The sequence below is a fragment of the Euprymna scolopes genome, chromosome 16, assembly GCF_053919585.1.
Source record: "Euprymna scolopes isolate OS-2025 chromosome 16, ASM5391958v1, whole genome shotgun sequence".
Classification (NCBI taxonomy): Eukaryota; Metazoa; Mollusca; class Cephalopoda; order Sepiida; family Sepiolidae; genus Euprymna; species Euprymna scolopes.
In genome coordinates, this window is record NC_136497.1 from 114,609,243 (window position 1) to 114,632,595 (window position 23,353).

The 23,353-nt window shown below is 28.8% G+C and overlaps 1 protein-coding gene across 1 annotated transcript in view; it reads right to left on the minus strand.

Moving 5' to 3' along the window:
- The window catches only part of LOC145296062 (galanin receptor 2b-like), a 263,795-nt gene that overhangs the window by 47,950 nt on the left and 192,492 nt on the right, over positions 1-23,353 (minus strand). The gene's annotated exons all lie outside the window — the stretch shown is intronic.

The window sequence follows — 23,353 nt, forward strand, 5'->3', positions numbered from 1 at the left end:
CATACATACATACATACATACATACATTTAAACAGACAGGTGAGATTTATATTATGGATTACGTTTCGACTCATCTGTTCTTGTCTGGCTATTTTTATAACCATACATTTCGTTCATTTATATACAACGAGCTGTTCACAACCGGGGTATCCCTTTATGTTAACATCCCAAAACAACCAGAGTCTCAGCTATTGCTGAGATGGCTTGTTCTCTGTTTGCTGAGGTGTATGATCCAGTGTTGTATGCAGTTCTAGGAAGTCCATTTTCTTAAGATTTACCTTCTCACAATTAAAGAAGCAATTAGTTTATTGCTAATCGCCCAGGGCGCCAACTGAAGAATGCCGATGGGTATGCTCAGACATTTTATACAATGCAGAATGCTTTTCTTCTAAAGCGCTTGCTCATCAATTTTCACTTTCCTGACTTTGTGTCATATATTCCTGCGGTGGAAAGGAGATAAACAAATTCATTTTACGCAATTTAATTCATAATGTAAAATTGTCACCAGTGTAATAATCTTTAAACATTATTTTCTTTTCATAAAATCTTAATCAAAAAACATTTTGATATTCCAAAAGACTGTGCGGGAAGAAATAAAAAAAATGAAGTTGCTAGCCAGAATCAAGTATTAATGTGTCAGATGTAATGTTATTTAGGTATATTCCAACGTCTGACAAGATAAAGTCATATATTACATGATATATTCGTTGTATGCAAATATTATCCCATTACCCGGGATGGGGTGGGAAATAATGCCGTATAAATTAGTACTACGGGGGTAAAAGAATGTTACTTATGTTTCTTGTTGTCCTCTCAAAATGAAAGTAAACATACTGTAACAAATTGGGAAGTATGCTTTATAAAGCCACCTTCATATTCAAATCATTAGATTCCCTAATTAAATTATTGGATCCCCTTAAAATTCTCAAATCATATTAAAAATTTGCGAATCTTTGTGAATTGATTTAAATTGCGAATCATAGATACTTGAATGCTGAAGGGGGTATTGTGCCATTTGCTGCTCACTCCCTTAATCTTTTTAACCATAAATTTCATTTCAACGTGTTTTCAATTAACTATTGTACATAAATATATGCAATTGATAACAGGATTGAACCTGATATATATATATATATATATATATATATATATATATATATATATATATATATATATATATATATATATATATACTAGCAAAAATACCCGTCGATGACTGGGTTCAAAAACAGCCTACAGAAAATGGACTCTGATTTATGTAAGTATGATAGGTTATGAAAAGGAAGGGTTGTAAAGAGATAGCTTTGCATTTCGGAGTATCAAAACCAAAGCAAAATATGATGAAAGTAAAAATACAATAGATAAACCCCATAGTTTATTATACCGTACCTGTTCACACTAAAACACTTATCACAATATTCTGTGGATCTATATTAAAAAAACCTTGTTAAACTTTGTGAAATATGTCCATTCTATGGAGGTCAAGCGCGAACGAACACCCCATAATTATATTATACCATATCTCTTCAAACTGAAACAAAATTATCAAAGTATACTTATGACGATAGATATGAAAAGTCTTTATTAAGTTAAATTATATAAAGTATATAACACAAAAAACCCCGAAAGTTATCAACCTCCTCATGCATACATATATATAAATACATGTATAAACACCAACACTTTGATACACCCGTGTATATATACACACATATACACATATACACATATACACATACATAGATACATAATACTCACATACAGTTATAACATGTTCATATTTATACTCACATTACGCAATTATATCAATGCACGGACCCTCAAACACAGATATCCATGCACATTATGCCAAAACTAATAATATTAATTCTACTAACAATCTTAATAATAATAATTTTTATAATATTAATAATATTAATAACACTAACAATATCAATAATAATAACAATAATAAGACTGTCGATTGGGAACTTTAAAAACCTGTGGACCCCAACCGGATACACGTCTCAATAATATATACAGTGATGATCATATTTATTGGCACGGTAAAATAAAAGTTAAATTCTGTCTAATAAATTCTAAAAAAGGGATTAAATTAAAGAAAATAACAAAGTATATTATGTATTTTTAACTGACCTTTCCGATGCAGCAATCGGATTTTAGAAAAAATAAATAACAAAGGAACAACAAACATAATTGCAAAAAACCCTTGTTCAAAATTATTGGCACGGCTTTGTTTTTCTTTTAGTATCAGTATAATATCAATCAATTTCCGGTTTACGTGCTTTCTGAACTTTTTTATAGCCATATTATGCTTGTTTAACGCTAATTCAGTGAATAATTTTTTTCAGATAATTTTTAGATAGCGATTTATTTAAACTATTATAAGTGACTAAATTATAATTTTAAATCGCAATGGTTAAAACTAAGGAACACAGCGAAGACGTCAGGAAGCTTGTTGTAGCATGCCATACCAATGGGGAGGGCTATGATAAGATTTCAAAGAAGATAAACCTTCCCAAATCCACTGTTAGAGCCATAATAAACAAGTTCAAATCGCAAGGCCACGTTATGAGTTTAGAGGGTAGAGGGAGAAAAAGGATTCTTTCCCCAAGAGATGAACGGAAAATTATTCGACAAGTAAAACAAAACCCAAGGATCTCTGTTGGGGAGATTGTTGATGAACAGAGCACCTCTGGAGTGAATGTATCTCGACATACAGTTGGTAGAGTTTTGAAGAGAGCTGGTTTAAAAGCATGTCGTCCGAGAAAGACTCCCTTATTGAAGCCTATGCACCTGAAAGCAAGGCTAGCCTTTGCAAAACGTCATATTGATAAAGATGTTGCATTCTGGAAACGTGTTCTATGGACTGACGAAACGAAAATAGAGTTATTTGGCCATAATAAAGTGTCTTATATTTACAGAAAATCTGGCGAAGCTTTCCTGCCTAAGAACACCATACCCACAGTGAAGCACGGTGGAGGCAGTTTGATGTTTTGGGGATCCTTTGCTGCCTCTGGACCAGGGCGACTTGTTAAGGTCACAGGCAGCATAAAAAAGGAAGATTATGTTAAAATATTGGATGAAAACCTGAAAGACTCTGCTAAAGAGCTCTCACTTGGTCGTCGTTGGTGGTTCATGCAAGATAATGACCCAAAGCATTCGGCTAAACTGACTAAGAAATGGCTTGAGGACAATCATATTAATGTTTTGGAGTGGCCATCACAAAGCCCAGACCTTAATCCAATTGAAAATTTATGGAGAACATTAAAATTGAGGGTAATGCAAAGGAAGCCTAAGAATCTTATTCAATTGGAGGATTATTGTCAGGAAGAGTGGGCTAAAATTACTACTGAAGAGTGCAACAACTTGGTTATAAACTATGAAAAGCGACTGAGGAAGGTAATCAAGGCCAAAGGCTATACAATTGATTATTAAATAAATCGTGTCAATAATTTTGAACAAGGTTTTTTTGCAATTATGTTTGTTGTTCCTTTGTTATTTATTTTTTCTAAAATCCGATTGCTGCATCGGAAAGGCCAGTTAAAAATACATAATATACTTTGTTATTTTCTTTAATTTAATCCCTTTTTTAGAATTTATTAGACAGAATTTAACTTTTATTTTACCGTGCCAATAAATATGATCATCACTATATATATATATATATATATATATATATATATATATATAAATATATATATATATATATATGTATATAATATATATACTAGCATACCCACAATATATTTTTTTTTACACAGTGATCACCACTTATCAAGGCCCGGAAGCCACTCAGGGATAAGGGTTATTGCAAGTACATTACGTTAGTGTGGAGATTTGATGAAGTGTTTACTTAGGGGGGCGGTTCCTTAGGAATTTGTTAACATTGGACTTGACCACATCCAAGTTGTAGTCCTGTGGGAAGCAGGCAGACGAAACAGAGTTCCACAGGCGTGCAGATCTAAGAAAGAAGCTTTGTTCATGGAATCCGCGTTTTGATTTAGGCACAGATATAGAGTGGGGGAAATTTTTCACAGTGGATTCAGCTAGGCGGGTGTTTTTCGTGAAAGATTGGCGAGGGGGAACCAGAGATTGGAGTTCAGACGAGCACCTGCCATCGAAATAACGATACAACAAAGATAGGCTCGCAATGTCTCTGTGGGAGAGAGGTTGCAGGGTAGAGAAAAGGGCATCCCCCACTAAGCCACGAAGTATATTTTGTACTCTGTCAAGGCAGGATAGGCTGTTTTTAGCAGCTCCTGCCCAGATATGGCAACAGTACTCCATCCTTGGACGTACTTGGCTTTTATATAGATAGAGAATTCCATCAGTAGTGAGATATCTTCTGGAGCGGTAGAAGGATCCCACCATCTTTCCAGCGACCTTGGCAACAGACTTAATGTACGTGTTCCATTTCAGATCAGGAGTAAAGGTCAAACCCAGAAGCTTGTCAAAACACGGGGCCTCACCCAGACGAGAGCCATCCATCACAATTGATGCCAGATGGGGATCAGAGCGTTGATGATGTAAGGATAGGAGTTTGGTTTTGGATGCATTAAAGGTAACCAGCCACATCTTCCCCCACTGAACCACGCGCTCAAGATCAGAGGAGAGAGAATCAGAGAGAACTTTGTCATTTACAGCCTTTGATGTGTTGCCGTAGATGGTCGTGTCATCAGCATAGATGTCAACGAATGATTTAAATATGTGTTTAGGGAGGTCATTGATGTAGATCAGGAAGAGAGTTGGGCCCAGGATTGACCCCTAAGGGACTCCAGCATTTATATTGCAGGCCTCCGATTTTTGTCCATCTACCACTACTCTTATGAGCCTATCGGAGAGAAATGATTTAATGATTGAGAAATATATATATATATATATATATATATATATATATATATATGTATGTATATATATATATATATATATATATATATATATATATATATATATACACAGTCAAACTATCCGCAGGCGCAGACACATATTCCCATCCATACGTGTCCCCAAATCCCCACAGATATATACGAGACACATACACATATAGATATCAATATAGACTCACGTATATACTTACGTATATATGCACACATGGGCACACAGATACCCGCTCACCAACACGCATAAATACACAGCAATACATGCACAAATACAAACACCTTTTTTAATAAGATTCCTTTTAACTTCAGTAGTGTGGTAACCCCTTTATCTGAAATAGCGTATTATTAGTAAATAGATATATGGGCAGATTTCCAGTAGAAGCGAATATATGGAGGTTGTAGGTATTAAGTATGTTTTCTCTTCTAATGAAGATATCTTCAGCTTTCCTTTAAAAATCAGGGAGTTGTATTTTGCATTTATTGGTTCTTTTTTGTATTTAAAATTGCAAAGCTAAGGAAGAGACAGCTATTGATATGTAATGTAGATAGCCGTAAATCTAAGTACAGACTCTAGCTAGTAAGTATCTACCTGGATAAGAATAAGCTAATGCATGCCATAATGGTAGAAATGTATAGCTGTTTAGTGATAATGACTTCCAATCAGTCAGCATGCGAAAGTTAAGGGCTGAAAGCTAAGGACCCCCCTCCCCAAGGCGTGTGTGATGTACAAGTGTTAGTAGAAGCTTGGAGAGTAGAGCTGATTGTTAGTTTTTAGGAGAGGATTAAGCTGACAGAATGTAGTAGAATTAATTGTTAAAATTTAGAGTGCCAAGTAAAGTTTAGTTAGAGAGAAAGAAAAAAAAAATTAACATGCAAACCAGACAGGCAGTTGTCTTGGAGGAAAAGTGTACATTGGATATACGTAGCAAGCCAAGCAGGGCTGTTTGTACCATAATGCGAGATACTTAGTACATGTCGCGTCGGATTTCATAGTTAAAGACAGTCAATTAGGTCAGGCTCTAAACCTTGTGTATCTATTCAGAAATATTCCTAGTGACGTAGCTAAGGACACTGAATTGCAGTTACAGATATAATTGAAAATAAGACAAACTATATTCACTGGTTTGGTATAGCTAGCTAGAACGCCACATTTTCAATACAAACGTGCTCATAGTAATTGTAGATATTAAGTATATTACTTAAATAAAGTAATATCTTCTTCTAATGTAGGGGAAAAACCCCAGTTTGTGGTAGATTCTGAAATTCATTTTGCCAGGCTTTTTTTTATCGCCAGTTTACTTGGAGTATAGCAGGGGTGAAGCTGTTTTACTCTTACGAGAGGGAGAGGGGGATTAACGAATTTCATCTTAAGACTAGAGAAAGTTTGCAAAAACAAGAAAAATAAGGCATAATAAATAAATGCAAATAAATAAAACAAAGAGTAAAACAAGAGAAAGGAATGAAAGTATGTAACTTCTGTGCTCCCACAACCATCGAGGAATCGCCAAATCTGCGATGTTTGATTTCTTTGTCCATTCCATTATAATGAACAAATCATGACGCCAAGACAGCTGTATTTTTATGCAAGAAAAATATTTCTACAATGCAGTTCTTATATTCATCAACTGCAGAATGGACAAAGGAAGTAAACATCCGAGAAAACAGATTCAGCAATTCCTCGACAATCACAGGAACACAGAAACTACATACTTTCATTCCTGTCTCTCAGAGAGAAATGGAAGTAAAAACAGTGTCTAGACAAAATAAATGAAGGGTAGTTCGAATCACAAAACTAAACAATGTTGAGTTCGAGGACATTAACGGATTTATGACAGCACTTTGAGAGGAATTGATGGTTAGGATGTGAAAATATCCAGATAATGGAGAGGTGAAATTGACATTTTTACAGCCAAATGAATCGTCTCCATCTTTCTATTATCCATCACATCCACATATATCAATTTTGAAATATTCTGATATTCTTAGCTCAGTTGATCCAATAACTTAAACAGGAATATCTTATAAACTTTCAAAAAATGAGACGAAAAAGCATAACATATTTTAAAAAGATTATGAAAGACAAATCTAAATCAATATTTTAAAGTTCGTTATTATAAAAAATGTTTCAGTAAAACAGATTTTTCATTTTCCATTTTTGAAATGTATCACAATGAACACAGATTCATTTCTTGTGGATATCAAAGAAACTGTTTACCATCGACATCAAATGTTGTGTATTCTTTTGATCCTATAACCTAAATAAATCTCACATTTTAGAATTCTTTATTACATCACCTTTTCTGTATCAAAATCTGTGTTGTATAAAAAAGTATTAAAGTCATTCTAAAACAGTTTGATTTCTAGAAAAAAATATTATTTTAACTTCACAACCAGAATTTGCATGAACTCAACTTGTCAAGAAGTTTTTACAGCATTCATTTTTAAAGGTTTTCATTCAAAAAAGTCATCATAAACAACAAAAATTGCCTTTTTTGTAAATTTCAAATATCAATCATTGAGAAAATTTGTTTATTGACATCACATATGTTTTATGTTATAATTTAATTAACCCAAAATTCTTTTTTATTATATCACTTTTTCCATAACAAAATCTGTGTTGCACAAAAAAAAAAAGAAAAAAAAAGGAAGAAAATTCAGCCTCGTCAACAGAAACCTTTCTATTCTACGACCACGGTCTTTATGTAAATACCAATCAGCACCACAACAATTCCACAAAGACCAGACCCGACCACATTGTGAAACACCAAAATGTTTCTATATGAAGTAGCAGGCACCACGCGCCGCCACCTTGAACATTGGCTACATCTACTAAACGTTTGTAGACACAGCTGCAATGGAACACCCATCACAAAACCCAGAATATATACTGTCATAAGATAGACAAACATTTTCTCAAAATTAAAAAAACAAACTGAAAACAACGTCCCTTGAGACAATTCAGGTAAAAGGGCAAAATCAAAGCCAACAGACCGAATCTCCGTTCCGGGCGTTTTCTTTTGGGTCTAGATTACTCTTTCTACGACTGATGTCAGCTGCTTCTATCCAGCCACTCTTTTACCATAGTCTAACAGAGACTCCTTTTGTCTCTCATCAAAACTCGATGATGTAACGCCCGATAGTTCATCTGACCTTCTCCTTCTATTGGGTGTTTCTGATGATTAAATTTTTTTTATCCTATCCATTTCTCAGCATGCACTATCAATTCATGTATACACTCATCACGTTTAGGGATCCAAACAGAAAACCCCTACTCACAATATCTCAAGTTGTCAGCCCCCTTGTTACACAAAATACTCTATATCGTCTATCCAAATATCTCATCTTTTTTTTTTACACAGTGATCACCACTTATCAAGGCCCGGAAGCCACTCAGGGATAAGGGTTATTGCAAGTACATTACTTTAGTGTGGAGATTTGATGAAGTGTTTAATTAAGGGGGCGGTTCATTAGGAATTTGTTAACATTGGACTTGAAGACATCCAAGTTGTAGTCCGGAGGGAAGTAGGCAGACGGAACAGAGTTCCACAGGCGGTACCTTGTTATACTGTAGTTTTCGTTTGGTATCACATTTCACCTATTAACTTGTTATGTATTGACGACCTTTTTTTTATTCTCCTTGTCACGTATCATCTCCCCTTGGTGATCCGCAGCATAATGGTTCCATTCGTTATTATATACTCCCGCTTCTTGCGCTGTGTTGGAGAAGCATTCATTTATGTTCTCCAAAGTTGATTGTCGCAACTAACTGTGCCTCACACTGGACACGACTGTCTACGTTCTCATGCTATATGAAAAAAGAATTTATTCCTGCGTTATCCCAAGTCGAAAACAATCAACTAGCCTATCAAGACTCAACGCTTCGGCGTAAACAGGGTTTCGGTGCTTAGAATTTCTGTTTCATTTCTGTTTTAAGTTGATCTCCACTCGAGATGGGATAATCACTAAAACAAACAATAATTGTTTCGCGAATATCTCTTGAAAATAATAAAATAATTGACGGTACAAGTGCAATTATTGATCCGTGCTGAAATAATAACGTTATTATTTAAAACGCCATTCTTAACATTGGGAGGTGGAGGGTGTTTTGTACCTATTGTATACTTTAACCTTACAATTGAATAAAAACATATCATAAAACTTTAATTAAACTTGGAAATACGATTTAAAATAGCGCGGATCAGTAAGTGCACTAGCACCTAATTGACACCCACGGAACATCTCCCTTATTATCTATTAACCTTAAATTATACGCTGACGATTAATTTCGCTTACTTTACTCTATATCTACTTTTTCTTAATTTAATTAACATACAGCGTGCAGATTTCAAAAAACAAAAAACAAAAACAACAAAAACAACAAAAACAAAAACAACAAAAACAAAAACAACTATATACAGCTATTAATACATCACAAAATTACATTACGCATAGTTCAAATAACATTTACATGCATTTAGTAATATAGTCCTTTACAAACCAAAACAACGTATATAAAAGCGTAAAACCTTTCCACAACACAATAAAAATAACACTTAAAATTTCTTAAGAAAACAAAGACACACCAGGTTCGTTCCCGAGAACCCAAAATCTCTTTCCCCGGCACCGGCGATTGTTCAACTTAGCACAAAAAACATAATCTCATAATATCATAGAAATCACATTTTAACAACATATTTCATAATACAGTAGCAATGCTTGCCAAATTGCTGTTATGACCTCTGCGTTTGATTCACAGCCTCAGCAAACACTGCAAGGGATGTTTAAACAACAGTCACAATTTCGTTGAACATGCATACATCTCATTACTTTTCTTATTTTCATGCACGTTGACAATTCTATTTTGCAACATTTTCTTCTTTTTCTTTACTCGAAATCTATATTTTTTCAATTAATGACTTAACATACGTATTGCGGCATATCGTTTTGCCTCTTTTTACTTTGCACTTTTTTCATGTGCGTATCTTTTTGCCCGTCTTTCTAGATGGACATTTAAAGTACTGTTCTCTTATCTAAAATCGACATATTTGCATCTTATTTATTGGGTGGGGGTCGTTTTGTTTTTCTTTTTAATTTTTAGTTCTTATCTTTTTGTCCACGTTGATTTATTTTTTAGCATAACCCAGTTTCGAATCGCGTCGACGACGTGAAGCAGTCGACGCAGACCAAAAGGAATAGCATTAGTTAGCACATTCACTCTAAGAGTTTTCCCGGAATATCTACTGAGCCAATCTAGCTGGAATTTTATACGGATGTTTATTATGATAAGGTTCAATAAATTAACTATTATGGGATCCATTCGATACACAGTTAAGGATTATTATGGATTTTTTTATAAAGACCCGAAAGCCACTCGAGGGATTCGTATTTCATGCAAAAATGATCACAACGTAAACCATATTTACTAGTCAATTTAGTAAAAAAACACTAGTTCTAATTCAAAAGGTTATAACTTTTGCATGTTTTTGTTAAACTGTTTTATATATATATATATATATATATATATATATGATGATTGCAACGTCTTGTCAGACGAGTGCCACTCCCTCAGACATTTAAAATCCATGAGCCCAAATGCCTGAGGGAGTATCTATACAAATATGATGTTACAGTGTCTTAGCTTTGTACGACAGCTAAGTCTCTCTCTCGGTTCAAAATGTTGAGATCCAGCAACAAGCAAGAGCAAGATAGCCAGCAACAAATTAAACTGCAGACCAGCTTAATGCGGGTAATGGTCTTCCGCGTTATGGTTTTTTAAATCAGAGATTTGCTTCTCCTAGAAAGGTTGCCTTCACCACGGCTTACGGGAGCCCTCTCCACCCCAATGCACATATATACACACACACAAATACACACGGTGCTAGTTGGCCGTTGACCCAGAAAAAGAGTTCATTCGCCCTTTGGAAGGTCTTGTTTTTAATCCTCCAGGGAGACTAGCCGCCCTCCTCACCAAACAAGTCTGGTGGGGAATCAGTTTAGTCGCCGGTGACCCGACCATGAGGCAGGTAGTACTGGGTTACATGGTACCAGTAGCACATGACATGACCTGACATATATATATATATATATATATATATATATATATATATATATATACGCATCTGATTTTTAATCCAATTGTTGTATGCTGCCCTAAAATGAAAAAAAAAAAATGAAGGAAAATAAGTTTTCCTTGCTTTTGTTGTTATCTGTGACAATTCCATTGTTAAAGTTGCATGTAACGAGTTGATAAAACTTTTTGTGCTGAAAAAAAAAAAAAATATAAGAAAATAAATTTTGGAAACATATTCACAACGCAAAATAATATTTGTTAATATTAAATTTTGTGAGCATGATTACAAATTCTAGATTTAGTTGTAAACACGCACTGTGCAGCATGTTTTCATGGTGCGTACGAATGGAAAACGTAGTAGGTAATAGATGCTTGGCTAAAGGAAAGGGGGACACAGAGAAGGAGAAATAGCTCTGGGTGGAGTCCGATCCCCCTTCAAATGATATTTACTTTGTTTGAAATAAAATAAATACCTCATTGAAGTAGAGGTCGTTCTGGAACTGACCTTTTTGAGAAAAGTGATGGCCAATATTTTCAGAAGATAAAATCTTATTAATGGAGACTATGGAAGTTATATCTTGTGGATATATTTAGTAGTCAACTCCTGTCTCGTCGAATGGAGACCAATACAAAGGACTAGAATCAGTTGGGGTAAAAAGATTTCTTTAAACATTCAAATAATCTAACTTTTACAGAAATGTGAGATATCAAGAGAAATCACACTCTACAAAGTGAAACTCTGAAAGGGTAAAAGACGTGACCGAAAACGAACTCGACAGTATTTCACAGTAGGACGTTGCGGGAGACAAGCAATATCACCCCCTCCCTCGACGGAGGCGAAAATGTCCGTGAAGGTGATCTCCATAGGACCAAATCTCATTTAGAGAAAAAAATCAACTTATCTACTAATCACACGGAACCTAAAATTAGAATGTGGTAAGCTTTAATCCTAACTGATTCTTTGGCACGAGCAATAAATTTGAAGACCGAACGCAAGATATTTATAAGATGAAAGATAAACATTGGTTATCCTTTGTAAACAAACAGAAACAAAATGAACTTTGTAAGACGCGTCACCTAAAAGGATAATATAAAAAGGAAACAGAAGCTGCCATTGAAAAGTGTAGGAGGGAGTTATATATATATATATATATATATATATATATATATATATATATATATATATATATATGTATACATATATATATATATATGTATACATATATATATATATATATATATATATATATATATATATATATATGGGCAGAATGAGATAGGAATACAAACACAATTTTGAATCGACGTAAAGTAGATGCTATGTTGACATTAATTGACCGAACTCAACATATTCCTCGCTATATAGGGGACAAAAATCGATAGGAACGCGGGTCTTTAACGATTCGTAGACTGTTGGAATTCACTTTCGTCCATCGTCCCTCGTTCTACCTTATAACACGATCCTACTTAATCAAAGTACAAAGTCATAGATAAACAACAGCACGTGGATTATTGAGAATTTGTTTTGCGGGCGACGCTTTAGAAATTATTTTCCGTCAAGTACTTATCCTTTCGTTTTCATATCATCAGGCAAAGAAATTGTTGATTCAGAGTATTCCTAGATTTATACTATTTATTACTAACCGACTGACATTTGCTGGCTATCAATTAACGAAATGCTTAAAATCATTTAAAGATTAATCTAAAATAATATACAGTTCGTTTCTGAATTTATTTTAAGTTTAATTTGTATCATTTTGAATTATTCGGAATACCGTTTTAATCTGAATAGAATACGTGGTGTAATAAATAAGGTTCTAAATAAATTAAAAAAAATATTTAACGTGACACTTTTCTGGAGGTTGAAGGTACAATTCTCAGTGCAGGCAATACTAAACATACAATTACGAATTTCATATGATTTATACCTAGTTATGGACAAATGAAACGAAAATATTCTGATCCCGAGAGTAAAATAAACAGATTTCGATCCAGATTTCTTAGAAATTTCAATGTCTGACAGATAAATTGTCGAATTTAACTAAGAATAGCAGGCTAAACGAAAACAATAATGTGAAACATGTAAAAAAATCAATATAAATATTTATGATATAATACACATTTATAATGTAAAAAATCTAAATAAATATTCATGATATAATACACATTTATAATGTAAAACATCTAAATAAATATTCATGATATAATACACCTTTATAATGTAAAAATATCTAAATAAATATTAATGATATAATACACATTCATAATGTAACAAAATCCATATAAATATTCATGATATAATACACATTTATAATGTAAAAAATCTAAATAAATATTCATGATATAATACACATTTATAATGTAAAACATCTAAATAAATATTCATGATATAATACACCTTTATAATGTAAAAATATCTAAATAAATATTAATGATATAATACACATTCATAATGTAACAAAATCCATATAAATATTCATGATATAATACACATTTATAATGTAAAAAATCTAAATAAATATTCATGATATAATACACATTCATAATGTAACAAAATCCATATAAATATTCATGATGTAATACACATTTATAATGTAAAAAATCTAAATAAATATTCATGATATAATACACATTTATAATGTAAAACATCTAAATAAATATTCATGATATAATACACCTTTATAATGTAAAAATATCTAAATAAATATTAATGATATAATACACATTCATAATGTAACAAAATCCATATAAATATTCATGATATAATACACATTTATAATGTGAAAAATCTAAATAAATATTCATGATATAATACACATTCATAATGTAAAAAATCTAAATAAATATTCATGATATAATACACATTTATAATGTAAAACATCTAAATAAATATTCATGATATAATACACCTTTATAATGTAAAAATATCTAAATAAATATTAATGATATAATACACATTCATAATGTAACAAAATCCATATAAATATTCATGATATAATACACATTTATAATGTACAATATCTAAATAAATATTCATGATATAATACACATTTATAATGTGAAAAATCTAAATAAATATTTATGCTATAATACACATTTATAATGTGAAAAATCTAAATAAATATTTATGCTATAATACACATTTATAATGTGAAAAATCTAAATAAATATTCATGATATAATACACATTTATAATGTACGATATCTAAATAAATATTTATGATATAATACACATTTATAATGTGAAACATCTAAATAAATATTTATGCTATAATACACATTTATAATGTGAAAAATCTAAATAAATATTTATGATATAATACACATTTATAATGTGAAAAATCTAAATAAATATTCATGATATAATACACATTTATAATGTGAAAAATCTAAATAAATATTCATGATATAATACACATTTATAATGTGAAAAATCTAAATAAATATTCATGATATAATACACATTTATAATGTGAAAAATCTAAATAAATATTTATGATATAATACACATTTATAATGTAAAAAAGCTAAATAAATATTTATGATATAATACACATTTATAATGTGAAAAATCTAAATAAATATTTATGATATAATACACATTTATAATGTGAAAAATCTAAATAAATATTTATGATATAATATAAATTAATAATGTAAAACATCTAAATAAATATTCATGATATAATACACCTTTATAATGTAAAAAAGCTAAATAAATATTTATGATATAATACACATTTATAATGTGAAAAATCTAAATAAATATTTATGATATAATACACATTTATAATGTGAAAAATCTAAATAAATATTCATGATATAATACACATTTATAATGTGAAAAATCTAAATAAATATTCATGATATAATACACATTTATAATGTGAAAAATCTAAATAAATATTCATGATATAATACACATTTATAATGTGAAAAATCTAAATAAATATTTATGATATAATACACCTTTATAATGTAAAAAAGCTAAATAAATATTTATGATATAATACACATTTATAATGTGAAAAATCTAAATAAATATTTATGCTATAATACACATTTATAATGTGAAAAATCTAAATAAATATTTTTGCTATAATACACATTTATAATGTGAAAAATCTAAATAAATATTCATGATATAATACACATTTATAATGTACAATATCTAAATAAATATTTATGATATAATACACATTTATAATGTGAAACATCTAAATAAATATTTATGCTATAATACACATTTATAATGTGAAAAATCTAAATAAATATTTATGATATAATACACATTTATAATGTGAAAAATCTAAATAAATATTCATGATATAATACACATTTATAATGTGAAAAATCTAAATAAATATTCATGATATAATACACATTTATAATGTGAAAAATCTAAATAAATATTCATGATATAATACACATTTATAATGTGAAAAATCTAAATAAATATTTATGATATAATACACATTTATAATGTAAAAAAGCTAAATAAATATTTATGATATAATACACATTTATAATGTGAAAAATCTAAATAAATATTTATGATATAATACACATTTATAATGTGAAAAATCTAAATAAATATTTATGATATAATATAAATTAATAATGTAAAACATCTAAATAAATATTCAATATATAATACACCTTTATAATGTAAAAAAGCTAAATAAATATTTATGATATAATACACATTTATAATGTGAAAAATCTAAATAAATATTCATGATATAATACACATTTATAATGTGAAAAATCTAAATAAATATTCATGATATAATACACATTTATAATGTGAAAAATCTAAATAAATATTCATGATATAATACACATTTATAATGTGAAAAATCTAAATAAATATTCATGATATAATACACATTTATAATGTGAAAAATCTAAATAAATATTTATGATATAATACACCTTTATAATGTAAAAAAGCTAAATAAATATTTATGATATAATACACATTTATAATGTGAAAAATCTAAATAAATATTTATGATATAATACACATTTATAATGTGAAAAATCTAAATAAATATTTATGATATAATACACATTTATAATGTAAAAAAGCTAAATAAATATTTATGATATAATACACATTTATAATGTGAAAAATCTAAATAAATATTTATGATATAATACACATTCATAATGTAAAATATCTAAATAAATATTTATGATATAATACACATTTATAATGTGAAAAATCTAAATAAATATTCATGATATAATACACATTCATAATGTAAAACATCTAAATAAATATTCATGATATAATACACCTTTATAATGTAAAAATATCTAAATAAATATTAATGATATAATACACATTCATAATGTAACAAAATCCATATAAATATTTATGATATAATACACATTTATAATGTGAAAAATCTAAATAAATATTCATGATATAATACACATTTATAATGTGAAAAATCTAAATAAATATTTATGATATAATACACATTTATAATGTGAAAAATCTAAATAAATATTTATGATATAATACACATTTATAATGTGAAAAATCTAAATAAATATTCATGATATAATACACATTTATAATGTGAAAAATCTAAATAAATATTCATGATATAATACACATTTATAATGTGAAAAATCTAAATAAATATTTATGATATAATACACATTTATAATGTAAAAAAGCTAAATAAATATTTATGATATAATACACATTTATAATGTAAAACATCTAAATAAATATTTATGATATAATACACATTTATAATGTGAAAGATCTAAATAAATATTTATGATATAATACACATTTATAATGTAAAAAAGCTAAATAAATATTTATGATATAATACACATTTATAATGTGAAAAATCTAAACAAATATTTATGATATAATACACATTTATAATGTGAAAAATCTAAATCAATATTTATGATATAATACACATTTATAATGTAAAAAATCTAAATAAATATTTATGATATAATACACATTTATAATGTGAAAAATCTAAATAAATATTTATGATATAATACACATTTATAATGTGAAAAATCTAAATCAATATTCATGATATAATACACATTATAATGTAAAAAAAATCTAAATAAATATTTATGATATAATACACATTTATAATGTAAAATATCCATATAAATAGCCATGATATAATACACATTTATAACGTAAAATATCTAAATAAATACTCATGATATAATACACATTTATAATGTAAATATCTAAATAAATATTCATGATATAATACACATTTATAATGTAAAATATCTAAATAAATATTCATGATATAATATAAATTAATAATGTAAAAAATCTAAATAAATATTCATGATATAATACGCATTTATTATATAAATAATCTACATAAATATTCATGATATAATACACATTTATAATTTTAGAAATATAAATAAATATTCATTATATAATACACATTTATAATAAAAACATCTACATAAGTATTCATGATATAATACACATTTATAATGTAAGAAATCTAAATAAATATACGTGATATAATACACATTTATAATGTAAAAAATCCTAATAAATAATCATGTATATATTACACGTTTATAATGTAAAACAATTAAATAAATATTCCAGATATAATAAAAATTTTAATGTAAAAAAATCTAAATAAATATCCCTGATATAATACACATTCTTAATGCAAATATCCATAAAAACATCTAAATAAACATTTATGATTAAAATAAATATTTATTATTAAAATAAATATTTATTATTAAAATAAATATGTATAATTAAAATAAATATTCAAAATTAAAACAAAGATTTATAATTATAATAAATATGTATTATTAAAATAAATATTTATAAGAAAATACATATTTATAATTAAAATACATATTTATAATTAAAATAAATATTTATTATCAAAATAAATATTTATAATTAAAATAAATATTTATAATCCAAATAAATATCTATAATTTAAATAAATGTTTATAATCAAAATGAATATTTATAATTAAAATAAATATTTATAATCCAAATAAATATTTATAATTTAAATAAATATTTATAATCAAAATGAATATTTATAATTGAAATAAATATTCATAATTAAAATAAATATTTGTAATCCAACTAAATATTCATAATCTACATAAATATAATAATTAAAATACTTATTTATAATTAAAATAAATATTTGTAATTAAAATAAATATTTATAATTAAAATAAATATTTATAATTAAAATAATATGTATAATTTAAATATATATTTATAATCAAAATGAATATTTATAATTAAAATAAAAATTGACAATTAAAATAAATATTTGTAATCCAAATAAATATTCATAATCTACATAAATATACATAATTAAAATAAATAAATAAATATAAATAAATATTCCCAATTAAAATAAATATTCATAATCCAAATAAATAATTATAGTCAAAATAAGTAATTATAATACAAATAAATATTAATAATTTAAATACATATTTATGATTCAATTACATATTCATCGTCTAAATAAATATCGCTTTATTTATAATCTTAACAATTACAGACGAACTGCAGACACTTGTGCCCCCACGACGTAGACACTCTCGATAAACCCGACAGGCAGCAAAATCCCACCTCCACACAGTAGAGATCCATAGATGCAAAAGATCTTTCTACTCCAGTAGTTTTTTTTTTTTTTTTACATTTTCACCCCAAACAAGGCACATTGCCACTTTGGTGTAGGGGGCTACTATCAGGGGAAACATCTACTGGGGTACTATGTAGGGATTTGGGCAGCGAGATGTTGGTTCACGTTGCACTTGAACTTATGCATGTCAGTACAGTTGGGGAAGCAGTGACCTGGAATGGAATTCCAAAGTCTAGCAGTTCTGGGGAAGAAACTACTGGAGTAGAAAGATCTTTTACATCTAGGGATCTCTACAGTGTGGGGTGGGATTTTGCAGCTTGTCGGGTCTGTCGAGGGTGTTTACGTCGTGGGGGCACAAGTGCTTGCAGTTCATCAGAGCATTCACCATTATAATACTTGTAGAAAAGGCAGAGGGATGCAACGTTTCGACGATGGGACAGAGGCTGAAGCTTAGATGCCAGTTTAGGGCCTATCAGATTTTCGACTTTCTTTTGAACCCTGTCAAGGAGCGAGAGACTAGTAGCCGATGCACCAGCCAAAAATTTGACAGCAATACTCCATACATGGGCGAATAGTGGCCTTATAGAGATACAGGATACTTTCGGGTGTTAGAAGTTTTCTAGCACGGTAGAGAGAGCCCACCTTCCTCGCAGCGGCCCTGGCAATGCCCTCGATGTAATTGTTCCAACTCATGTTTCCTGTGAACGTTAGGCCAAGGAGCTTGAGAGACGTACTCTCAGATAAAGAGTCGTTGGCCATTGCTATAGGTTCTTCCTCAGAACCGTTGGCCATTGCTATAGTTTCTTCCTCAGAACCGCTAGATTCTGGAATTCCATTCCAAGTTCCTGCTTCCCCAACTGTACTGACATGCAGAAGTTAAAGTGCAACGTGAACCGACATCTTGCTGCCCAAATCCCAACATAGCGCCCCAGTAGTTGCTGCCCCTGATAGTAGCCCCCTACACCAAAGTGGCAATGCGCCTTGTTTGGGGTGAAAAAGTAATAATAAAAAAAAAATAATCTAAATAAATAATTACAACCCAAATAAGCATTCTCAATCCAAGCAAACGTTCATGATTAAAATAAATATTCATAATCAAAATATTTATTCATAATTCAGACAATATTTATAATTAAAAGAACTTTGATAGTCTACATAAATAATAATCATCAAATAAAAATTCATAAGCAAAATAAATATTTATATTTTTAATATAAATTAATATTCGCAATCCTAATATATATTCTTAATATAAATAGATATTCAAAATGTAAATAAATATACATAATCTAAATAAATATTTATAATCTAAATACATATTCATAATCCAAATAATATTTATAATATAAATAACAATTGTTAATTTAAATAAACTTCCATTATCCAAATAATTAATTATGATCCAAATAAATAATTATAATCTAAATAAACATTTTTCATCTAAATAAATAGTAATAATCAAAATAAATAGTTTTAATCTCAATACACTTTCATAATCTAAATAAACCTTTATAGTCTAAATAAATATAAAATATCTAAATAAATAATCATAATCTAATTAAATTTCATAATAAAAATAAAAATTCCACTGCAAATAAATATTAATAATTCAAATAAATATTTTTAATCTAAATAAATATTAATAATATAAAAAATATTCATACACCGGAAATGTGTTCATAATCTAAATAAATATTCATAATCCAAATTATGATCTAAAAAATACTAATTATCTAAATAAATATTTATAATCTATATAAATATTTTTAATCTAAATAAATATTATTAATTAAATATATATATATTCATAATCCAAATAAATATTAATAATCTTAATAAATATTTATAGTCCAAGTAAATATTAATAATCAAAAATATTAATAAATTTAATAAATGTTAATAATATAAACAAATATTTATAATTTACATAAATATTAATAAATTAAATAAATATGGATAATCTTAATAAATAATAAATCTTTAAATACGTATTAATGATCTAAATAAATCTTAATAAAATCTTAATAAATATTTTCACTTTAAATAAATATTTATAATCTAAATAAATATTTATAATCTAAATAAAAAATTATAATCTTAATAAATCTCCATAATCTAAATAAATGTTTATAATCTAAATAAATATTTTTAATCTAAATAAACACCCATAATCCATATATATAGTTATCATCCAAAATAAATATTTATAACTCAAATAAATATTTATAATCTAAATAAACATCTATAAATCAAATTAATATTTATAATCCTAAATAAATATTTATAATTATAATAACTGGTCATAATTCAAAATAAATATTTATAATTATAATGAATGGTCATAATTCAAAATAAATATTTATAATTATAACGAATGGTCATAATTCAAAATAAATATTTATAATTATAATAAATCATCATTATTCAAAATAAATATTTATAATCATAATGAATCGTCATAATTCAAGATAAATATTTATAATTATAATAACTGGTCATAATTAAAAATAAATATTTATAATTATAATGAATGGTCATAATTCAAAATAAATATTTATAATTATAATGAATGGTCATAATTCAAAATAAATATTTATAATTATAATAAATCGTCATAATTCAAAATAAATATTTATAATCATAATAAATCGTCATAATTCAAAATAAATATTTATAATAATAATGAATGGTCATAATTCAAAATATATAATATTTATAATTGTAACGAATGGTCGTAATCCAAAATGTACAATTTATAACTTTGTTAAGGCGAAAAAAAGTAATTGTCATTGATTTATAAATGAAGATGAACGTTAACATTTTGTTTATTCTGTGGTAAATTTATTTGTTTCTTAAATGTGAATGTAAAGAAAACAAAACATGTCAGTTGCAATTTAGAAATGTTAGCCTTGTTAAAAATAAAGTCAGTCTTTATAAAATAAGAAACATTTCGTCATAAATGTGAATACATGTGAATAGGAAATATTGCAAAACATACAAATTTGTTGCATTAAAACCTAAACTAGTTTAATAAAACATGCTCTTTTAAAAACCAATATGCAAATGCGTTAACCTGGCAATTGATATCGTATATAAATAAGCTTATACGAAAAAAAAGATTATATACACGTGGTCAGTCTATAGTAAAATATAGGTTCTCAAATACCAACTGCGCTTCTGAACCGTATTGGTTACGTCCAATGACGAGAAGAAGTCCTGTACGAGAGGATAAAATGCCGGAAACCACAGAGAAAGAGCGGCGTTCTTTCAGAGTTTTCATTCTTCTAGCTTTGTAGAATTGGGAAGCACACCAACCCCAAGTGAACTCTGACCCAAATCGATATTACTTATAAAAGTACCATCCATTTTTACGCTACTAAAGAAATGTAATGAAACTCATACCAGTGGTACACACACACATACACGCACGTGCGCACACGCACACACAAACACACACACACACACATATATTGGTATTGGGACGATTAAGCGGAATCGGATTCGGGAATCAGAAAAATCGGAATATTTGAGGGCATCAGAATCGGATTAAAAATTGTACCGATTTTCTGATGCCAAAACGATTCTTTTAATTGTCTTTTTTTATTTGATTTTTTTTCAAAGCAAAATCTTCCATTGCTGATAATAATGATAAAATAATAAATAAATATATATTTTTTTTTACACAGTGGTCACAACTTATCAAGGCCCGGAAGCCACTCAGGGATAAGGGTTATTGCAAGTACATTACGTTAGTGTGGAGATTTGATGAAGTGTTTACTTAAGGAGGCGGTTCATTAGGAATTTGTTAACGTTGGACTTGAAGACATCCAAGTTGTAGTCCGGTGGGAAGCAGGCAGACGGAACAGGCGTGCAGTTCTAAGAAAGAAGCTTTGTTCATGGAATCCACGTTTTGATTTAGGCACATATAAAGAGCAGGGGAAATTTTTCACAGTGGATTCAGCTAGACGGGTGTTTTCGTGAAAGATTGGCGAGGGGGGACCAGAGATTGGAGTTCAGACGAGCACCTGCCATGGAAATTACGATAAAACAAGGATAGGCTCGCAATGTCTCTGTGGAAGAGAGGTTGCAGGGTAGAGAAAAGGGCATCCCCCACTAAACCATGAAGTCTATTTTGTACTCTGTCAAGGCAGGATAGGCTGTTTTTAGCAGCTCCTGCCCAGATATGGCAACAGTATTCCATCCTTGGACGTACTTGGCTTTTTATATAGATAGAGAATTGCATCAGTAGTGAGATATCTTCTGGAGCGGTAGAAGGATCCCACCATCTTTCCAGCGACCTTGGCAACATACTTGATGTACGTGTTCCGTTTAAGATCAGGAGTAAAGGTCAAATCCAGAAGCTTGTCAAAACACGGGGCCTCTCCCAGACGAGAGACATCCATCACAATTGATGCCAGATGGGGATCAGAACGTTGATGATGTAAGGATAGGAGTTTGGTCTTAGATGCATTAAACGTAACCAGCCACGTCTTCCCCCACTGAACCACGCGCTCGAGATCAGAGGAGAGAGAATCAGAGAGAACTTTGTCATTTACAGCCTTTGATGTGTTGCCGTAGATGGTCGTGTCATCAGCATAGATTTCAACGAATGATTTAAGTATATGTTTAGGGAGGTCATTGATGTAGATCAGGAAGAGAGTTGGGCCCAAGATTGACCCCTGAAGGACTCCAGCATTAATACTGTTGGCCTCTGATTTTTGTCCATCGACTACTACTTTTATGATCCT